We start from the raw sequence: 20,704 nt of genomic DNA, 5'->3' as shown, positions 1-20,704 counted from the left end.
GTACATCAATTGGAGCATTGGGGGCTGCTTGTGAATCATATATAGAGCTCCAACAAATGGCATTGGAGCTTTCATTTTGGGGCAGCCTTGGTGAATTATATATGAAGCTCCAAATATTGCCAATTATATCAACTATCCATCTAGCAGCTAATGTTACTATTGTGCGAAGAAAATTGTTCGCTTGTTCTTAAGTAATGTACCAAGAGATGAGAGAGATGAGACCGTGAGAAGGAGAATCGGGTGTCTTCTTTATGGCTTCCTACATGGGCTAGCCATGGATATAATGAATCTTCTCCTCTCACTTCCTGGTATACGTCCTTGCCTCTTGTGTTATCTCCACTTGCATTCAATCCTTAAAATTTCCATCAGAATGCATAAGTGATTAAATAAAGAAAGCATCATCAAGAAGCAAAGAGTGAAGGCAAAGGTGGATTATTTTGGCAATAGTAAAATGGGCAATGCCTGTGTTTGAAATATTTTAAGGAAATTATAGTTGAATTTTAAAATAAATATCAGCGATATTTTCAATCTGTAAAATTAATGAATGAAACATCACTGGTTTTAGATGTTTTGTTTTTTCAATTAAGTGCTATTATTCTTAAAGACAACCATTTTAGTAGTTGGCTTTTAGCTGTTTGAAGCTCAAATACTATAAATGCTATGTAACTAAAGATTTTCATCATGACAACCCCAGTTTGAGAGGACCTTTTGAAATGCCTTAAGTGTTATCCTTTTTTGCAGTCAGATTGAAAGAGAATGTTCACCTCACTATTGTAATTTGCCTATTGAGACAAAGTGGAAAGATGATCCTTCCTTCTACCAGTAATTATGGTCAAGCCACACAGTGTGTGGAATACCTAATTGTTGTAAGCTAGTAGCTTAAATAATAAACATATTAAGGATAAAACAACAATGTTTAAAAATTGATCAAATTAGCAAAAGTGAGATGCACATCAAGCATAGGATAATATGTGCAAAACAAACAAAATGCAGAAACTTTCTGTGAAATCTAAAATGCAACCAACAACTAAAGTTTCCAGAGCTTAATGAAAATGGAAACAAGAATGACATGAAATACATATATAACTTTGAGCCAATAAAATAAACTTAACACTTTGATTTCAACATTCTGAATCGATGCATGAAAACGCCAAGTGGTTTATCAGACACTTCTACATCACATATGGAAGAAAATTAGAAAATTTAAATTCAATATGACCATCGTAAAAATCACTCTAAGCATCCATGGCATATTTCAATCCAAACAAACATTTGTTTCGAGTCCATTACATTAAAATGTTTTCATAAATTTTACTATGTAACAGCAAATTTAAGCGAAAAATAAAATTATACGTGCAGAATTACATTAATATCTGATATTCTGGCCTTGACAAGGCCTAAATTTAAGATCCCCCAACCTGCAGAATAACATTAATATCTGAAATTCTGGCCTTACTTGACAAGGCCTAAATTCAAGATCCCCCAGGAGGTGTGAGGCCACGATTTCTCCTTGGCCTTCATCAGTAACACCCTTGTCCAAGCAATCCACCCCTCCCATGACATCCTCTTGTCCCAAGTTGTACCCCACTCTAACATTAGCCTCAGCCCTGTCTCTGCTTCCTTATCTGCTTCATCATATCTCCCCTGGGAATTGTATATCTGAGTAAGAACAACACGGGGCTCTCCTATGAAAGGATTAAGCTCACAGGCTTTTGCAAGAAGGGTCTCCGCCTTCTCATGGGTCTTCTCCCCAGGGGGCATACAAACAGCTTCCCAATAGAAATCTCTGGCAGTCACCTGATCTGATGGAAATAGAACAGCTCTGCAGTGATCAAACACGGGGGATCACAAGCTCTATTTCTTCAAAACCCCTCTTCTTCTTCTCTTCTTCGTTCTTCTGATTCCTTTCTTCCCTCTGGAGCAGTTTCTCCTCCCTCACAATTACAGTATAGAGAGCTCCCATTCGAGAAATGGAATTCATCCAAAGCCCAGGCTTACCATCCCCAGGCCAGAGAGCAGTCCATGTATTCCCCTTATACGTCGTAATTCCATTGTTGTTATCAAACAGAACGTCCTGAAAACTGAATAGCTGATCAATAAAATCTGCCATGGTCATGAAGAGGAATATGGCAACCAATCTTCTGGGCACCTGAACATCCTCCCCACTTTTGATATGCTTCACTCTCACACCTTCAGCTGGCAATACCTTCTGTATTTTTCTTCTCATTCGGGCAGGACAAACCCTTCCAGCTTCTCCCTGAATTGGATTTTGAGAATCTCATACTTCTCATGGATTCCATCAAGCCATTTGCCATTTTTGTCCTCAATTTCCAATTTTTGGAGCTCCAAGTCTTCTGCCTCGGCTTCTTTCATGGATTTATCTGATTCTTTGAGGGCAGAGACTAATTCTTCATCAGTAAAATGAAAGAGGAGATCATCATGGATGAGGGGCCGCTGACAGTCCAAGGCATCTAGTGGTGATAATCCAAGCCCTTTTTAGGCTGAGCAAGACCTCCTTGAATCATCTCATGGGTCCTGTAGCAGACTGGGTATGTTCTGAGGGTCAGAATATCATTTGCTACACCTGGAAGTACAAGCGTCGATCTGCTGGGTCGGATAGTATACTCGTCTAATCAATTGGATGGGTAAGATTATTTTCATCGTCTAACACTTAAATCAAAGGCTCAGAAATGTACACGTAACCCAAGAGGAAAGTTGATTTCAAAGGGAAACGCCTTACGGCGTAAATATTTATTATTAAAATAATATAAATATTTATTATAATAATAAGGATCGAATTGGTCATCATATTTTCCTAATTAATTTACTTTATTTTTTAAATGAATGCATGATTCTTTCATTTCTGGAATTAATTTTATATATATGAATGACGGAGGAATTACATCATCAAAATTTTATTTTGTTTATTAGTTAATTGTTTATAAAATTATAATTATAATTATTTAAATATAGATAAATATTACATTTGTTTTAGAGTGAGATTTATATGGATGTTCTACAAATGTTACAATAGTTTTTCACGAGGGACATTGGACCCTAGCTAAAATTACGATTTTCCATAGAGAGACAAAACTGAAAATTCATCCCGAGAGAATTATATAATCCAAAAATAAGGCCATTGAGCAAAAACAAGTTAGAATCCATAGCAACGAGCCTAAATTAGATCTCTATTATTTCTGGTGGTGTTGCAAGCTAGTGGAGGAATGCCCAAATAGTATTCAATGTGATTCATATGTTGATCGATGTTTTTGAGATGACCATGGAGGTGATCTAGGGAGTGTAAGATGTTAGTATTGTGCTCAAAATCATCTAACAAAATTCTACTTAAAGGATATTTAAGATGTAAATTCAAATCAATGGTATACATGTATTAATTAAGACAGTCATGGGTATATCTGACATCTAGAACCAAGTCAATTAGATGTACTGAGACTTCCATATCTAAAAGTTGTTGTTGATTGGAGACCCCTTCACACTCCATGTGAGAAAGTTCTTCCTAGATGGGACCTGGGATAAAGTCTCAAAACCGAGCAGCAAATTGCTAAAGCTTGTGATACATATATGTATCTCCCGGAGAGGCTCACTCCTAATAATAGGTAGCTCTTCAGTGGATGCATTCACCCATCGAGGCATGAACCGAAACCAAACCATACATAAATGTTGAGAAGGATAGAATATAAGGCAAACCGGTGAGCAAGGACCTTGAGAAAAGAAGTCACGTAAGGGAGGGGTGGGGGTATGAAAGCAAGAAGGAAGAGCAAGATTCGAGAGGGTGGAGTGAAAATTTGCTAGCCAATTACAAGGTAATAGAGAGAGAAAGCAGATAGAAACAAGAATGAGTATCGGCAAGGTAGGCTGGAAGCAAGAGGTGAGTCATTAGAGAAATTTTGAGGTCTAAAATGGGGTTCCTAAAAAATATTATAAAATAATAGTAAAAATAATAAAATAATATTAGATTACCTCATCAAGTTTTGGAGGAAAAAATAAAAAAACCTATTTTTTCAACTAGTATTTTCAACCTATCCCCATACGATTTTACTTAATTTTTGAGCAAGAGCACTCGTTGGATGTATAATTTAATTTTTCGTCCAAGGAGTACCCATGTTTCGATCTAACTACACAAAAAATGTAAACTACATGAAAAATATGATTGCAATGACGTTTTTCCATGTATTTCACATTATCGAAAGTATGCAACATGGGTACTCCTTGGATGCAAAATTAAATTCTACATCCAACGAGTGTTACCGTTCAAACTTTGAGTAAAATCGTAGAAAGATAATTTGAAAATACGAGTTGAAAAATATTTCTTTATTTTTTTATATTTTTACCTTTTTACTCCAAAAATGGTCAATCATCCGTCACGTTTGACATAGTCATATTGAATCCTATTAATTCTCATAAATTCGCTTTTTGTTGTAATTGTTTTAAAGCCAATTTTTTACCTCAAAATTTCTATAATAACCCACTAGCCAAATAGATAAATTCTAGCCAAAGAGGCAAAGAGAGTTTAGAAAAAAAGAATTTCAAAAACACGAAGCAATAGAGAAAGAATGGGCCATTAATAAAAAAATTCAACTCAGAAAGTCATAACTAAAATTGGATAAGAAAACATACCTAGTCTGACAATCTTTGAACCATGAAATGTTGCAAGACTCTAGCTTCCATAATTGGTGGTGTAAAATGAGCTATTATCACCTATGTGTGACCCGATGCTCTGACTTGCATGCCACTTATATAAGCCCAGGAGTGGAAATTGTGAACCTTGACCTACAAACTAGGAGGATGAGGAGAAAGTTCCACAGTGATGCTTAGGGTGTTGAAGAATTTGACTAAGACTCCAACTACTAAGAACGATAATGGAAATTATAAAAGGGCCTAACAAGTTTTTACTGGATTGAACTGCCAGAGACCCATAGAGAAATATCTAAGTTGAGGATATAACAATTAAACATACAAAGGGTTGTCCAGTATCAGAATTTAGGTAGGCTCACACTACGAGGAGAGTTGGATTTATAAAGATAGAAGTGCCACTCATTGAGGACAAGGCTATGATATGGCCACTGTGGTACACGGTCTTAGGATTAAGGATCCAACATACCTCTTATCTCAAGTAAGGTATTAATAACTTGATTGTCATTCAATATACTTGTGAGGGTGGGCTGCCACATCCCCATAGTGGAAACCTATCCCTACCCATTTACTTTAAAAACGCCCATGTAGGATTATTTTTGTTTATAATTAAATTAAATATAGTATTGTATTATTTATTGTGATTAAAATATATTTTTATACATTTCTAAGGTTGACATATGTATTTCAAGTATCAATCATTTGTTTTAATGATATCTATTAAATATATATTCTTATATATAAATATATTTTTGTTTGTTTATATTTATATTTAACTAAGATATGGTATTATATTATTTTTTTATAGGTATTAATTGTTTTTACTAGATTTATCATTATATTAGTATACATATATTTTAATTCGGGATTTATTTAAGTTCTAAAAGAGATCAAATCTCTTATCATGAAAATATTTTATTGAGTTTAAAATTTGAAGAAAGGTTTAACCCTGATTTGGTTCCTCTCAAAATGTTGTATATTTGAGATAGGATGGAACTATGCTGATTTTTAATAATATTACTTTTGTTTATATAAATTTCACATATCTATATTTAGAAATATTATTACTTTTTATTTTATTAAAAGTACATACATATATACTTGTTTTATAAATTTCATGATTTGATTTTTTTAATATGATATGTATAGCATTGATTGATTATATCTATCTATCTATCTATCTATCTATCGATATATATATATATATATATATATATATATATATATATATATATATATATATATATATATATATATATAATTCTTAAAATATATCAAATCAATTTTAATTTATAGTTATTATTTGTATTTTATATATTTTTCACATTTTTATATTTAAAAATGTTTTTCGTTTTAATTAAATGGTTATTGATTAAATGTATTAAATTTTTACATATTTATTAATTATATGTTCTAAAATTTGATGGTTATGAATATGAATTATTATTATTTAAATTAATATTAATGTGACATGTATTAATGATTTTTCCCTATATTTTTTTTAATTTTTTTAATAAAAAAATTTACAATATCACAAACTTAATTGTATCAATTTATTATCTTTATTAATTTTTGACACTACAACATCTATTAAGTTAGACATTTAAATGCTCACGCTTATTTACCATATTAATATATTAAGTTCGACATTTAAATGTTCACACTTATTTACTGACATTACAACATCTCTCAGATTCACATATTGGGCTGACAATATAACATTTCTCCTGTATTAGGTTATAGAGTGGCTCTCAACAAGAAAAAAACATTATAACATAACAAATTTGAATTGAAAAAGTTTATTATTTTTTAATTGATCCAACATTATGTTTTATTATTATTATTATTTTGATATTACAACATCTCTCCCATATTGCCCTATAAACTGCTTCTTCCTAGAGACAAAAAAAAATAAAAAAATTATTGTTATCTTTATTTCTATTAAAACCCCCATAATACATATATCTACCAATATTATGTTTTTATTATTATTATTTTTTGATATTACAACATTTCTCTCATATTGAACCGACATTTAAATGTTTGCACACATTTACAGACATTAAAACATCTCCCCCCGACTAAATTGTAGAGTGTCTCTATGAAATTATTTCTTGTTATAAGTATTATATAATTTTTAAATTTAACATCTAATTGCGAGTATATAAAATATAGTTTTCAAAAAAGTAATGTTACAAAATAATAAAAGAAACACTGACACCACACAAATTATGCTATTAAGGCATAACAATGTGTAAAGGAAATACACATGGGCAAAAGTATGGTATCTTTAGGTAATTTGGCACATGTACATTCATTACATGAATTTCCACCCATAATAGAAACTACCACATATTTACTTGAACAAAATGTTGGTTTATACAATGTAGTTATCTTTTAATCGTTGTCATAAATTTTAATAATTCCCACCTTGATGATACTATAATTGATACTTTGTTAGGGTCATTTTATCACTTCTTTTATAATCCAAGAGATGTTAAACACAATCACAACTTCTTTAATAATATTTGTTTTGTAAATATGTTTGCGTAATTTTCTTGAATGTGGATTGTTTTTAAATCTACCATTGAAGAATGAAGGTATGTATTGCTTCCTTCCTTCCTTGCTACAACTTGGCGCTCTCCATGTCACCCCAATTTTTTGGAAGAGTAGCTTATTCTTACTTCGTTGATAAAAGTATTTTTCCTTCTACATAACTTCGTGGAAGTATTTGGATCTTCAAATTTTATCTTTTCCACCACAGAATGACTACAACCCTTTTACAAATCATTGTATTTTTTTTCATCTTTAATTAAACAAACATTTTTTAGTAATTCGATGAATTTTCTTCCATATTCCTCCATTTTCATACCCCCCATCTTAAATGGAAAGAACTCTTGATTTTTTCCTTCATATTAATGTTCCAATAAATACTCATTTTTCAAGTACCTTTTAAACTTCCTCCATGAGATTTTCCTCACATTCAAGTTTTTTATTTCATTGAGTTGATTCCACCACATATTTTATTTTCATTTCAAGTGGTAAATTAAAATTTCAAGCCTCTATGTTGGATTAGTAATTGTACAACTAGAGCTACATTCTTATATTTAGCAATGAAGATTTAATTTCCTCTCCTTACTTATCCTCACCATCAAATGTAGGAGCCTTAATCTTCCTAAGATTTCCTTGCAAGCTATCCAAGTCATGTTTCCTTCTTTGTTGTTTAAATAGTGATATACGTAGATTACTCCCATATTATGAGGAAACATAAGCTCACTTAGTTAAATGTTTTCATGAGTGATGTTGATGGCTACCAACATTCCTATAAATCCTTAAATGTTCAACATCCTCTCTCCTAACTTTTGAATTGTGTTCCTATACCTGCCTCAAAGCAAATATCTTATCCATTCACCTTTGTAAACTATTTAAGCTCTATAGAAACCAAGTATTATTTTGATGTTTTTCCTTCATTAACCTTTCATTGTTATTCTTAGAATTGAGCTCCTCCATTCTAGGAATCCTCATGGTCTCCTCTAAGTTTCTATTCTCTGACCTACCCATTCCATGTTCTTTTGACTTTGTGTCAACATTACCCATGCTAAAATTCATACCTCTAGCCTCTTCTTCATGACTATCAGTCACCTGGGCATTTATCATACGTCTAATCCTCATCAATATTCTACTCCTATAGGCCACCAATAGACCTTATTTGAAATAAAAAATTTGGGTTGAAAGATGTATGCTCCTTCTTGGTATCTCTCTATTAGTTATTTGTTTGCTCAATAATACTTTTATGGTTGATATGTATGGCATGTAAATTTTTGGCCAAAATTTCATAACTTTTTCTTATAATTCTATTACAACATCTTTTTGTTTCCTTGAAACATTATATGCCCAAATTTCAATTCTTTCTCCATGGTTGTGCTTTGTTCTTAAAGAGATTTCTATTGGAGTTATTTTGTGTCACAATCTAAGCTATAGTTGAAGAGTTACACATTTTGGAAGTAAATTGATCCCTAATTTTCCCCTTATATTGTTTTAGTCATAACTTACTCTCACTAACTCACTTTCACAGTTGTAATATATCGTGAGAAATCTCTTTCCGAGCTATTTTAGTTAAATTATAAACACTTTTTGTATCAATGCTACACATCCTTCATGGATTTTCACTAACCAAAAATGTCATTTTAGTGCCCTAAATTCCTTCCAAGTTGATAATGAAAAAATCAATGAAAATTTTAAAAGTTATGGCCTTTTTCACTATCTTAGTACTTTAAATCAACTAAAAGTACATGTAACTCTTCTCTACAACTATCATACAATTATATGAGTAGTATTTGTGCTCTCTCTTTGATTGCTAAGTACATGTGTGTGTGTATTTCTTAGTTTTCATACACACACACTTACAAAGGATTAAGATCATGTGTTTCCTCTTAAAAAGACATAGGTCATAAATTAGAGAGGGTAAAATATGTCTTCCTTCTTATACATTAGGAGTCAAATCGTTGCAAACAATTAAGTCCCTTATCCTTTAAACAATAAAACTTTACACATCAATTTTATCTTTTGCTTAATCATGACATTAAAATTAAATATTTTATCTTTCGCTTAATCATGACTTTAAACTTAAATATTTTATCTTTCGCTTAATCTTGACCTTAAAATTAAGTAATTATATATATGTTTAGTCCTCCGTTATCATTGAAAATGCAGTGAGTTTGCACATCTTCCCTTAGTACACATGCAAGTACTTTTTCTTCCTTTGGGTTCTACCTTTGCTCCATGGTTCACTTGTAAACTTACCAAACTCCAAAAAAGATGAGAGATTCTCCCTTCAACTTCACTTTTCCCCGTGGAATTTCTTTAGTGGTTGCGAAAACACGCAGGGTCCATTCCCCACGTCCTCCCACAACATGCCACTTACACACTTGCATATCTGATGGTTGATATTGGTGTAGATAAACAACCCATAATTAATGGTTGATATCTGATGGTTGAATGTTTCACTTTTGATGGATTCAATAGCCATAGTTAACCTAATTCAACTCTCTAAGGCACAGTTTAGGCAGAGTTTGCATTTTAATAGATCCAATTTCCATGATTAACTATATCAAATTCCAACATGTGTGCAAGTTAAAAAGTTACGTTTTCTATGTATCTAAGAGTTACATTTTCTATGTATCTAATGGCCCAAATCTATATTAGATAGCAACATGTGCATGTTAATACCAAGTTACACTTTCGACAAAATATACAAAATAATAAGCAATAGCTTTTAAGTGTTTCAAGATTATTTATTTATATTCGAATTTAAAATAATTTAATACTGGTGTAATAATGAGATTAATTTTTTTTACATGGTAAAGTAAAATATATAATACTATTTTAATAAAAAATAATATTTTATATATTATTTTAATAAAAAGATAATTTATGATGAAATAGGAATTTTAAAATATTAATTTAATTATCAATAAATATTAAGTTAATAGTAAAGATTTAAATTCTATAAACTATTATTAATAGTAATTATGGATAAAGGGTTGGGATTTATTTTAAAAGTAGTTATGTTTTTTCCATTTTCAATTTAATTTTAAAAAATGTCATATCAACTAATTTCAAATTTAGTGTGGTTTTTGCTTATGACATTGAATTCTTATTGCATATTGTTGTTTTACTATGTTGTTCTTGTTATATCTCTATCAAATATTATTAGTAGTAATTATGGATACAAGGTTGAAATTTATTTCAAAGATAGTTATGTTTTTCCTTTTGAATTTAATTATAAAAAATATTAAGTTTAGTTTTTATTATTGTTGTTTTAGTATGTTGTTCTTGTTATAAAAAAATTATATATATCTATATATATATATATATATATATATATATATATATATATATATATATATAAAACTCATTTTTGTATGTGGAGTGCTACATTCATATAATATTTTATTAGGAAAATCCAGATAAAGGGATCACTTCTTGTAGGCTTAACCATGAAGCCTAAGAGTGAGAGTGTGAAGATAATTGAACTAATAACCTCTCAATAATAATAAGTATTTTAACTACAAAGATCTAATTAAACTAACCTTTAGAACTTATATATGCTTAAATCATATATTAATCTTATTTAAAATTAATTGACAATAATAAATTCAAATAAAATAACAATATAGCTAGTTGTTATAATTTTTTAAAAATATTTATAATATATAAAATGTATTATAAAACAAATATTTTTATATTTATTAAAATTGACTTTTATACATGTTCATCATTTAATTTTTATATATTCATTAATAAGAATCAAAATATATATACTCATATTTAAATTTAAAAATAAAAATAAAAAAATAAAACATATTTTTGATCATTTATTTTTAATCAATTATATAATTAAATAAAATATGTACGTAAGGAGAATATTTATAAGCTGGAAAATTATTGATAGAAGCAATTTCTTATTTTTAATCTTTTTATTTATTTGTGGCTGTTGTTGTTCTTTTCCCTAATAATATTTTCATTAGAATGTAAAAATTGTCTATAGTTATAAATAGTGGACTATGGTTATGGTAATATGGATGGAATTTGGATTTAATGATATTTTTTCAAATTCTATTATTGTAAAGGTGGATATAGAAAACATTACATATTTTAAATTTAATTATTTTTTAATTTTGAAATTGATTCTAATTTTGTTGAGTAATATTCATTATAATATTTTTTGTGTAAATATCTTTATAATATTTTTATTATGTGTAAATTGCTTATATTTTTCTTTTATTCTTCAAGGGAAGAGTGAGGAGAAATATAAGTTATTATATTAATATTTATCATCATCAATAATTAAACTTAGGTGGGGGAGATAACAACCATTCTTCCTATTCATGGCACCTATCTAGTGTTTATCTTTGCTTGCTTCAAAAAATGTCTCCGGTTCAATCATGGACAACATGGAAAACTAAACTTGATCTATTGTCTCAACAAGTTTCCTTTTTGTTTTAACCCTTGCATTCTTATCACCAATAATTTGATTTTAGGATGGTACTTTTGTATATACCTTGAGGGTTCTTTCGAATGGGTCTTTGTTTCCTCCACATCTTCAACATGTTCTTCCTCTCTTCATTGTTTTGTTGATATAGGGTATTGATAAAGCATGTCTTCTTTTTCTTGATAGGTAGTTCCTCATCAACCTTCACATCTATATAATAAAAAGTCTTATGAAGCCTTTTATTGTAGCACATGTACCCTTTTCGTTTTGGTTAATACCTTAGGAAGATTTCTTCATCTAACCTAGCATTAAACGTTCCCAATTTCTCGCCGTTGTTTTTAATATAATACTTACTATTAGACAGTTTGAAATGTTTCATTGATGTTGGTTTTCTATGCCATAATTCATTGGGTTTCTTATCACAGTTGGGTATAAGATGTGCCTTATTCAGTATGTGAATTTTTGTGTAAATAACTTCTTCCCAATAGTTTTGAGGAATATTCCTTTCCTACATCATCTCTCTAGCCATTTGTTGTACTAAATTGTTTCTCCTTTCAACAAATCCATTCTACTAGGGTGTGGTCACAATGGTATACTTCCTATTTATTCCATTTTCATCATATAATTCTACAAATTGATTTATCGTAAACTCTCCTCCTTTGTCTAAGTGTATGCACTTTATCTTGTAGCTTGTTTGGTTCTTTATGGGCACCTTAAAGACTTTAAATTTCTCAAATGCTTCTGATTTATTTCTCAAGAAGGATACACATGTTAGTTAGGAATAATCATCAATCATTGGCATGAATTAACACTCACCTTCAAGTGCTTATGTTCTAGAAGACCCACACAAATACAAGTGTATTAGTTGCAATGGCTTGCTAGTTGATAGTTGATTCTTGGTCTTGAACAGAACACAAGCTTGTTTCCCCATTTGGCATGACTTGCAAATAGGATTTTGGGGCTTCATTATCTTAGGAAAATATCTTACAATGCTCATTTTACTAAGTCTGATGACATGGTTGAAGTTTAGTTTTCCTAGTCTCCTATGCCACAACCAACACTCATCTTGTTTGCCCAAATAACATTCTTCATTGTCTTCCTTCAAAACATATACATTGTTTTTTGTTCAGATTCCTCTCATAAATATGTTTCCTTTTGTAGATGACCTTATCTCACAATATTGAGCTCTATAGATGACACCATAACCTCTATTGCACATCTAACTTACACTCAACAATTTATGTTTCAGTACATCTAAGAACAATACGTCATGTGCCTTGCCTTTGCCTTTATTCCAACTAATTGTACCCTTTCCTTTTACCTTTTTGTTGCATCATTTCCGAAGGTGACATTTCCATATTTATTTTCATCAAAAGACATGAACTTACTTTTGTCCCCAGTCATATGCCTAGAGCAACCACAGTCCACATACCAGTGATTGTTTTGGTTCTAAGCATAACGAACTAAGCCACACTTACTCCTTTTCTACTCTTCCTTTTTCTTTTTCCACTACATGGGTTCCTATGTCCTATGATTTCCATGAGTTTGTGATAAAAAAAATTTGAGTTGACATTCATAAGATGTTGGGTGCGAGATCCCCCAAGGGAATTTTTTGGGCTTAAAGCCCAGATTTTGGTCAAAACATGTAAATTTGATGTAAAGACTCCTCATTTTGTGGGCGCAGAGCGTGGAGTTTGTACACGAGTCATAAGGTTGTCCGCCCTTAATTTTGTAATGTAATGTTGACTTTAGAGATCTACCCATGGTTCGTGGACCATGGGATTGTATAAATAGAGTGAGGCTCTAAGTTGTAAAAGAAGTAGAGAATGAAGGATGAAGAATTGAGTCTTGTCTGAAGTGTATAGTCGAGTATTTCAGTTGTAGAGTAGGAGAAGGCTCTGTAGCTGAGTGTGCAGAGGCCTAGTAGTCCGCAGCTGAGTGTGTGGACCCCTGCAGCTAATTGCACAGGGTGAGTTGAGTCTGTAACCATTGAAGCATTAACAAAGATAAGTCTCGCATTAATTATGTGTATCTATTTCTTGTTTTTATTCTTTGTGTATATTGGGTATGAATTGCATTTTCACTCTTTGTATAGTGCGCAAACTTATATGTTTGTGTTGATTAAGTAAATGTGAGATAAGTATCTGTTTACGCAAAGATAACTAACAATTGCAAGAAGATAAGCAAGATCCACAGTGTAACTTAGGTAAATAACTTAGATTGCTGCCATAAGCAGTGCGAGAGCACCTCAACCCCTGGTGAGGGTTGCGCGAAGGCGGTTAAAATAGGTCGCGAAGGTATCGCAGGTTAGTATAGTGCACGAAGTGACCTTTGCGAAGGTATTCATAGTTGGACTAAATTGACCCGTCAGACATCTCGAGGGTGCGGAAACTTGGTTCCAGCATCCCTCCATACTGCTTCGAGTAAGACTTTAGTCCACGCTCTATGGGCTGATGCTGAAAGGGCCAGTAGTGTAGGGATTTGTTCAGCTAATTAAATCCGAACCTGGGTTAGGACCCCTCAAGCCCACACATGGTTTCATTACCGAGACCGGAATCTGCATAGAGATGTCTAATGTCATATCATTGGAATCCAGCTAAGAAGGAAATTGAAGGTTGGTTGGACATTAGAATTCATGAGTTCATGATGCAGGAGAACAAGAATCTGCAACTGACAAAAGAAGAGTGGTTAGACTACTACCTATACATAGATATCCATGAAATCACCTTCGTATCTTTGCTACTAAGTTGTACGAGTGGATTGCGAAACTAGCAGATAGCCAAGGAAGGTGGAAACTCGACGGTCCTATTTTGTGGACCCTAGAGTTGGTGTGTAGATTGGAAGCATCGGAGGATAAGATCACGCGTTTTGTTGATCACTAGCTCGATCGGATTATAGGATGATTCATTACTGAGTTCGCGGTAGACACTTCAGTCAACTATATCGAGGTAGAGCAATGCTTCCTCAAAGGACCACAAGGTAAGTACATAAAGTCTCTGAATACTTGGATTAAAATGCTATTGTGTGAAAAGAGGGTTATGCAATTAGTTTTATGTTCGAAGCTACGCAAAGCGGAAAAACATATAGAAACGAAGGAAGTAAGGGACCAAAGAATAGCCCTCTGATTTCACCTCTGCAAGGGGACGAGGAAGAGCTCGCGAAGGTCTCTTCACAAAGTGTGATCCATTTGATAAGGCAAAGAATTCCTCGAATACCACCCACACCCACACCACCACCAACTTCACTGCCTTCACCTCCATCTTCACCCATACCATGTCCGCCGCCACCATGAGTCAATATGGCAAGCACGATAAAGTTGCATGTGTTCAAGGGAGTGGGAAATGAGGATCTAGACCAATTTTGGTTCATCATAAGAGTTGTATGGGAAGTGCAGGGAGTTACAGATGATAATATAAAGAAAGCGACACTGGTCAGCACTCTGCAGGATTGCACACTGACTTGGTATATTAAGCATTCTATTGATAACCCAAATGTGGGAATCGCGGATACTCAGAAGTGCTAAACACAGAATTTAGTAGGCTGAAGTTTGAAGCATAGTCGATCATTGGATTCAAATAAATCACGATGCTACCAGGTGAGATTCCTTGGGAGTTGGATCAAAGGTTGAAGTGTACGATTTGCGAAGCTAATATGAATCTGACAGACGGATAACATCGTGAATGGTTTGTTGCATCGCTAACACCACATTTAAGGAGCGTGTTATCTCAGCAGAAATTAACGACTCAGGAAGAGGCCTTAGAGATTGTGATGAGGCTGCATGAGACCCTGATACAGGATCCCAACTTGGGAGTTCAATAGATCCACACGCAGTTGAAAAACTTATGCCTTGAGATGCAAAGTCTGAAATAGGACAAGACAGCTCGACCAGAAGTATGCGAAGAGGTGTGGTGCGTAAAATGAAAGGGTTAGGGTCATGATAAGGACCAATGCCCAGTGTTCACAAATTACCTCGCAAGAGGAGGACCGATGCCGTTAAGGCCGAAAGCATAGGCAAGACCTCTTGTGGCACCTGCTTTGTGGTGCACGATTTGTGAAATAGGTGGAAAGCATGATACGGACAATGCAAAACTCACAACAATTGTTATGTAACTTTTGTAGGTCGGTGGGAAACGATGAGCACACTTGTAGGAGTTATGAGTTGATGATGGATAGAACTCCAACCTACAGAGTTCATGCCGAATGATGGCCCCTAGACCTGAATGCAGGAGTGGCACGAACATGATTTCAGTGGCGTGGACAGGGTTGAGGTGGAGGAGGACCTGGAAGAGGTCATGGACAACTGATATGCTACAATTACGGAGGGCTGAGACATTATGCCCGCGATTGTATGAACCCAACGCGTCTATCATGTCTATATTGTAATTTTTTTATCATGAGATAGAAGACTGTCCTACGCTGATAGCTAGGATACATGACAAAGGATCATTACTGCCTCCCCCAACTCAGAACCTGCAGATGATGAGGTCTGAGTCATGCGAGGAAGATCCAAATGTGAACATTATGCTCCAAAGTGGAATCACGATGGGAGATGACAAAGGTAAACAACCTGAAGATAGTACTTGGGTTTTCAAAGCTCCGACAAAAGAAGCGGAGTTTGATTTGGAGCAAACTTAGGAAACCTTCATGGAAGCTAAGAAGAGCTTCACTTATGCCTCCACTTCAGGAAGCAAGGATAAACCGGAGCCGAAGATGGACCCATCTATGATCACGACATTCCTGTAAACATGCATTAAGTTACTACACGATAGTAAAGCTGTAAAGGGATTACAGGAACTCATTAACAAATGTGTTGAGACCACGCCAGGAGAACCATGCATAGTCCGGAAGATTGGAAAGCATAAGATGAGAATGGGGAGAGAAATTAGGTTAACCACATAAATTGGAGAATATGAGATGGACCAAGTAATTCTGGATTTAGGATCGGATGCGAACGTGCTGTTGAAGCAAACATGGGAGTGCATGGGGAGACCAATGCTACAATTGTCTCCTATTCAGCTGCGAATGGCGAACCAGTAGAAGGTAATACCCATGGGGCGATTGCAGGGACTCACAATGGATATTGAGGGAGCGAGCGCACTAGCAGACTTTGAAGTGATAGAGATTGTTGATGACAACAATCCTTATCTCGTACTCTTAGGAATTGATTTGGCCACTGACATGAACAGGATGATTAATCTGAAGAAGCCATAGAAAATTTTAGGGGCGAATGCTCGCCCTTTGGCGAAATTAAGGGGTTTTAAATTTTTAGTGGGCGAATATTTTGTATCATAGTACATTTTTACAAATCACCTCAAATAGACCACCTTATTTTAAGGGAGAGGGTAAAAAAGGTAAATTTAGCCCTTGAAATTAGGAGTTACAACCTTCCATTCCCCATTTTCAAGAATAGGTTTTATTTAAGTGAATCCTATGGGCCAAAGGCCCGAATACCATATTTATAAAAGAGGTATGGTAAATTAATAAAAATATAAATAAATGAGAGGTATGGTAAATAAATAAAACATTTTTTATATTTACTCCATAAGTCACCTTATATACATGCAAGGGTGTAAACAAATAAAAATATAAGTAAAGTGGAGGTATGGTAAATAAATAAAACGCCTTTTTATACTTACTCAAAAGGTATGATAAATAAATAAAAATATAAATAAACTAGATGCATGGTAGATAAATAAAACCTCTTTTTATATTTAGTTCATAACCCTCGTTCTATTTATGAAGGCTCAAGAAAGAGGTTTTATTTAAGTGAATCCTATGGGCCAAATACCATATTTGTAAAAGAGGTATGGTAAATTAATAAAAATATAAATAAACTAGAGGTATGGTAAACAAATAAAACATTTTTTTATATTTACTCCATAAGTCACCTTATATTTAGGAACACTCAAAAAATGCGTTATATTTAGGTGAAACCTATGGGCAAAATACTATGGGACAAATACCATGGACTAGATTGTTATTAATACCATGCAAAAAAACATTATTAACCCTAATATTAGTATTAATAAAAATAAAAATGGCACATGGTATTGACCCATGGTTTTCACGTAGCCTATTTAAATGGAGGAATTAAACCAACATAGATCCATCTTTACTCATCTACTAACCCCCGAGAGGTATATATCGTGATATGCAAACTAGCATAGAGTTAAAAAATATTTGATCCGCTCAAGAGTAAAAATGGATGTTGTAATTTAATGTATGTTAAACATTTTAGCTTGGTTAAAATAAAAAATAAAATAAAAATCAACTATTAATTTTATTAATTTTTATAAATTACTAATAGTAATTTTTAAGCTCCAGGTTTATGATAACCCATGGTAGTACCATGGTATTCATGTGAGCATAGACTATTTAAAGGGGAAATTCTACCATGGTATTCATGTGAGCATAGACTATTTAAAGGGGAAATTCTATCATCTTCGATCCATCTTAATTCTGGGTCTACCAAGTGCTCAAAGGGATAAATAGATTTCATCCCCCTAATAGTGGTAGATGTGGAGTTAAGATGGATATAGGTTGGTTTTTATGATAATGAAGATATTAAATAGACTTAGGAAATTATATTGTAAAAACATCTTAAGGTGAATGGTTAAAGCATAGACATTGGACAAGTATATTTGTATACTTTAGTTTTAAACTGAAACAAATCCAAGGCTAAAAGGAATGGATTGATTGCACTAGTCATCCTTCTATAAATTTCCAACATATGTTGGAGTAAACAGATTGTAATTTGGGTAATTTTTCTAATTGCAAATAGGAACATACTTTTGTATTGGCAGGGTGATTACGAGGTCCCTAGAAGTGATGAATTTGAATTTTTCTTGGTTTTATATATAGTATTAGGTTTTCTCTCATGCTTTCTGTGAATGGCATGAGTGACTTTTATCCTACACCCACTAGGTTATCGATATGTAATTTCGGTAATTTTGATTTCAAAAGATATTTTAAAGAAATGCAATGATTTCATTTGTGTATTCAATAAACACAAGATTTTATAATTGAGTAAAATATTCGCCATGCCTGGTGAGAGATTCGCCAAAAAATTATATATACATATCATATTATTGATCAAATCGCCTTCCATTTTTCCTATATACCATGGAGATTCACCCATTTATTATACATGTAAATTTACGGGGTGTTCTTAAAATTTTCCCTGGAAGAAGCGCAAGATGATTTTTGAAAAGAAGTCACTGCACGTAGTTATACCTCTAGACTCTGTTGAAGGATTGCGCTATACAGAGCCGGTGCGTGACTATGAAAGTGACAATGATTTGGACTGCATCTACAAAATAACCGCGCGAGAGCAAGATTGGGTAAATCCCACCACGGACGGGCGGATCTCATGGGAGCGTGAAATATCCTGTACATCAGATTCTGATGAGGAGATAGAGCAATGGCAGAACCAATTACAAGAGGTAACCACGCTGAACTGTAATATGATGAGAAGATCGTTGCACTGCGTATTGATGAAAGTGAGGGATCTGCCTACTTATGATGGATTACGTGAGGTAGATACTTGAACTGATAATGAGATCTAAGACATTTATTAAGGTATTACAGACTTATGTGCATGGATATGCTTATGTTACTTTATGCAATGGATCGATAAGATTGCGAAATACATAGACAATGAAGCAGTAAAAGAAAATAATAGACAAACAATAGTGTGAGCTCAACTTGAGTCTCAACACACAATAGATACAACAACAAGAGTTTGCTTGAACCTCTCAAGCTTCTCTGAGTACACAAACTCTCTCAATCACTCTCTGTCTCTATCTTACTTTATGTCTTGGAACTGCCTCCAATACTACTTATCCCTGTTTTCTCTCTGTCTATGGCTTTAAAGCCAATTTGTGCTACCTGTTCGTTTCTCCTTCTCAGCTTTTTGTCTCCTGGCCTCTGTCTGCTCGAATCCCTCTTCTAGCGTTAAATAATCATTGTCTACCACCTGCAAGGGAGGTGGCCACCTGTTTTGCAATGGATGGGTGCATCGGGCATTCGAAATCCCTGAACCAGCCACTCTCTGTTAACATAGAGAAATGTATTCGAAACTGAGAAAATCCACCAAAAAATACTATGTATCGGACTTCAAAAGTCCTCAAATCCAATATATACTCCTATCGGGTCCGCCTATGAGTCGTTATCATACGTCGCAATGGCATGTCCCTTTGTATTTTAGAAATACATTAAAATTGTGAAAATAATGTAAAAATGGCTCCCTCCGGACTTCAAATATTATGTATTTTCATTCCAAACCCCTTCGGGTCCGAGTTTTATCACACTAGCGTTGTTTCTTTGTATTTCGAAATACACAGAATTACATTAAAAATGTCAATCTACGGATCCAAAACTTTATTGCATCTCCTTTGTAATTCTATTGGGTCCAGCTGTCATGTATATATACATATGTGCCCGCCCTTCTATATGGCTCTGATGTGACTTTGCAATGCGACTTGTCATAATCGCAAGTCGCATGAGCCCCGAGTCGTGGTAAGTGCTTCTATTGAAATCCAACGATGCAATATGGCGATGCAACGTGGGCCGTCGATTTGTGTGCTTGATTGACGGTCCTCGTTGACCCCGCTGATTGATATCGCAACATACATATGATCTCCATCGATATCTATCGATTGCCACTACCGATTGTGATTCGCTAGTCAGATCTGGAAAATTGATTGACCAAATCTAACGGTTGTAGTGCATTCACTGTTAGGCCTCTGTTTTCACTGTTTTCTTGTGGTTTTCGCCTCTTGATAGTGTTTTTTTGCCTTTTTGAAAGGTTTTCTCATGCGATTTTTTTTTGTCTTTTAACGATTTTAAGTAGATTTCTAAGACTTTAGATAGTGTTTTGGATCCATTTTGGATCACGCCTTCCCACTGAAAAAGGCTTTTGGATCACCAAAAGTTGTTTTCAAGCATCGATCAAGTTAGGATACAGCTCCCTCACTTGCCCAATCTCTATCCATTTTGCACTGCTGGGTTTTGAACCTCTGAGTCCAATTTTTAGGTACTCAACATCCCCTCTGTGCG

At 33.6% G+C, this 20,704-nt stretch overlaps 1 pseudogene; it reads right to left on the bottom strand.

Moving 5' to 3' along the window:
• Positions 1-1,359: 1,359 nt before the first annotated feature.
• Positions 1,360-20,704, bottom strand: part of LOC149138681 (uncharacterized) — a 40,310-nt pseudogene continuing 20,965 nt past the window's right edge.

The sequence above is a fragment of the Pinus tabuliformis genome, chromosome X (genome assembly GCF_031772625.1).
Source record: "Pinus tabuliformis cultivar Carrire ecotype Pingquan chromosome X, CPIR1, whole genome shotgun sequence".
NCBI classification, from domain to species: Eukaryota; Viridiplantae; Streptophyta; class Pinopsida; order Pinales; family Pinaceae; genus Pinus; species Pinus tabuliformis.
Note: the sequence above shows the minus strand (reverse complement) of the source record. Positions and strands in the feature narration are given on the sequence as shown.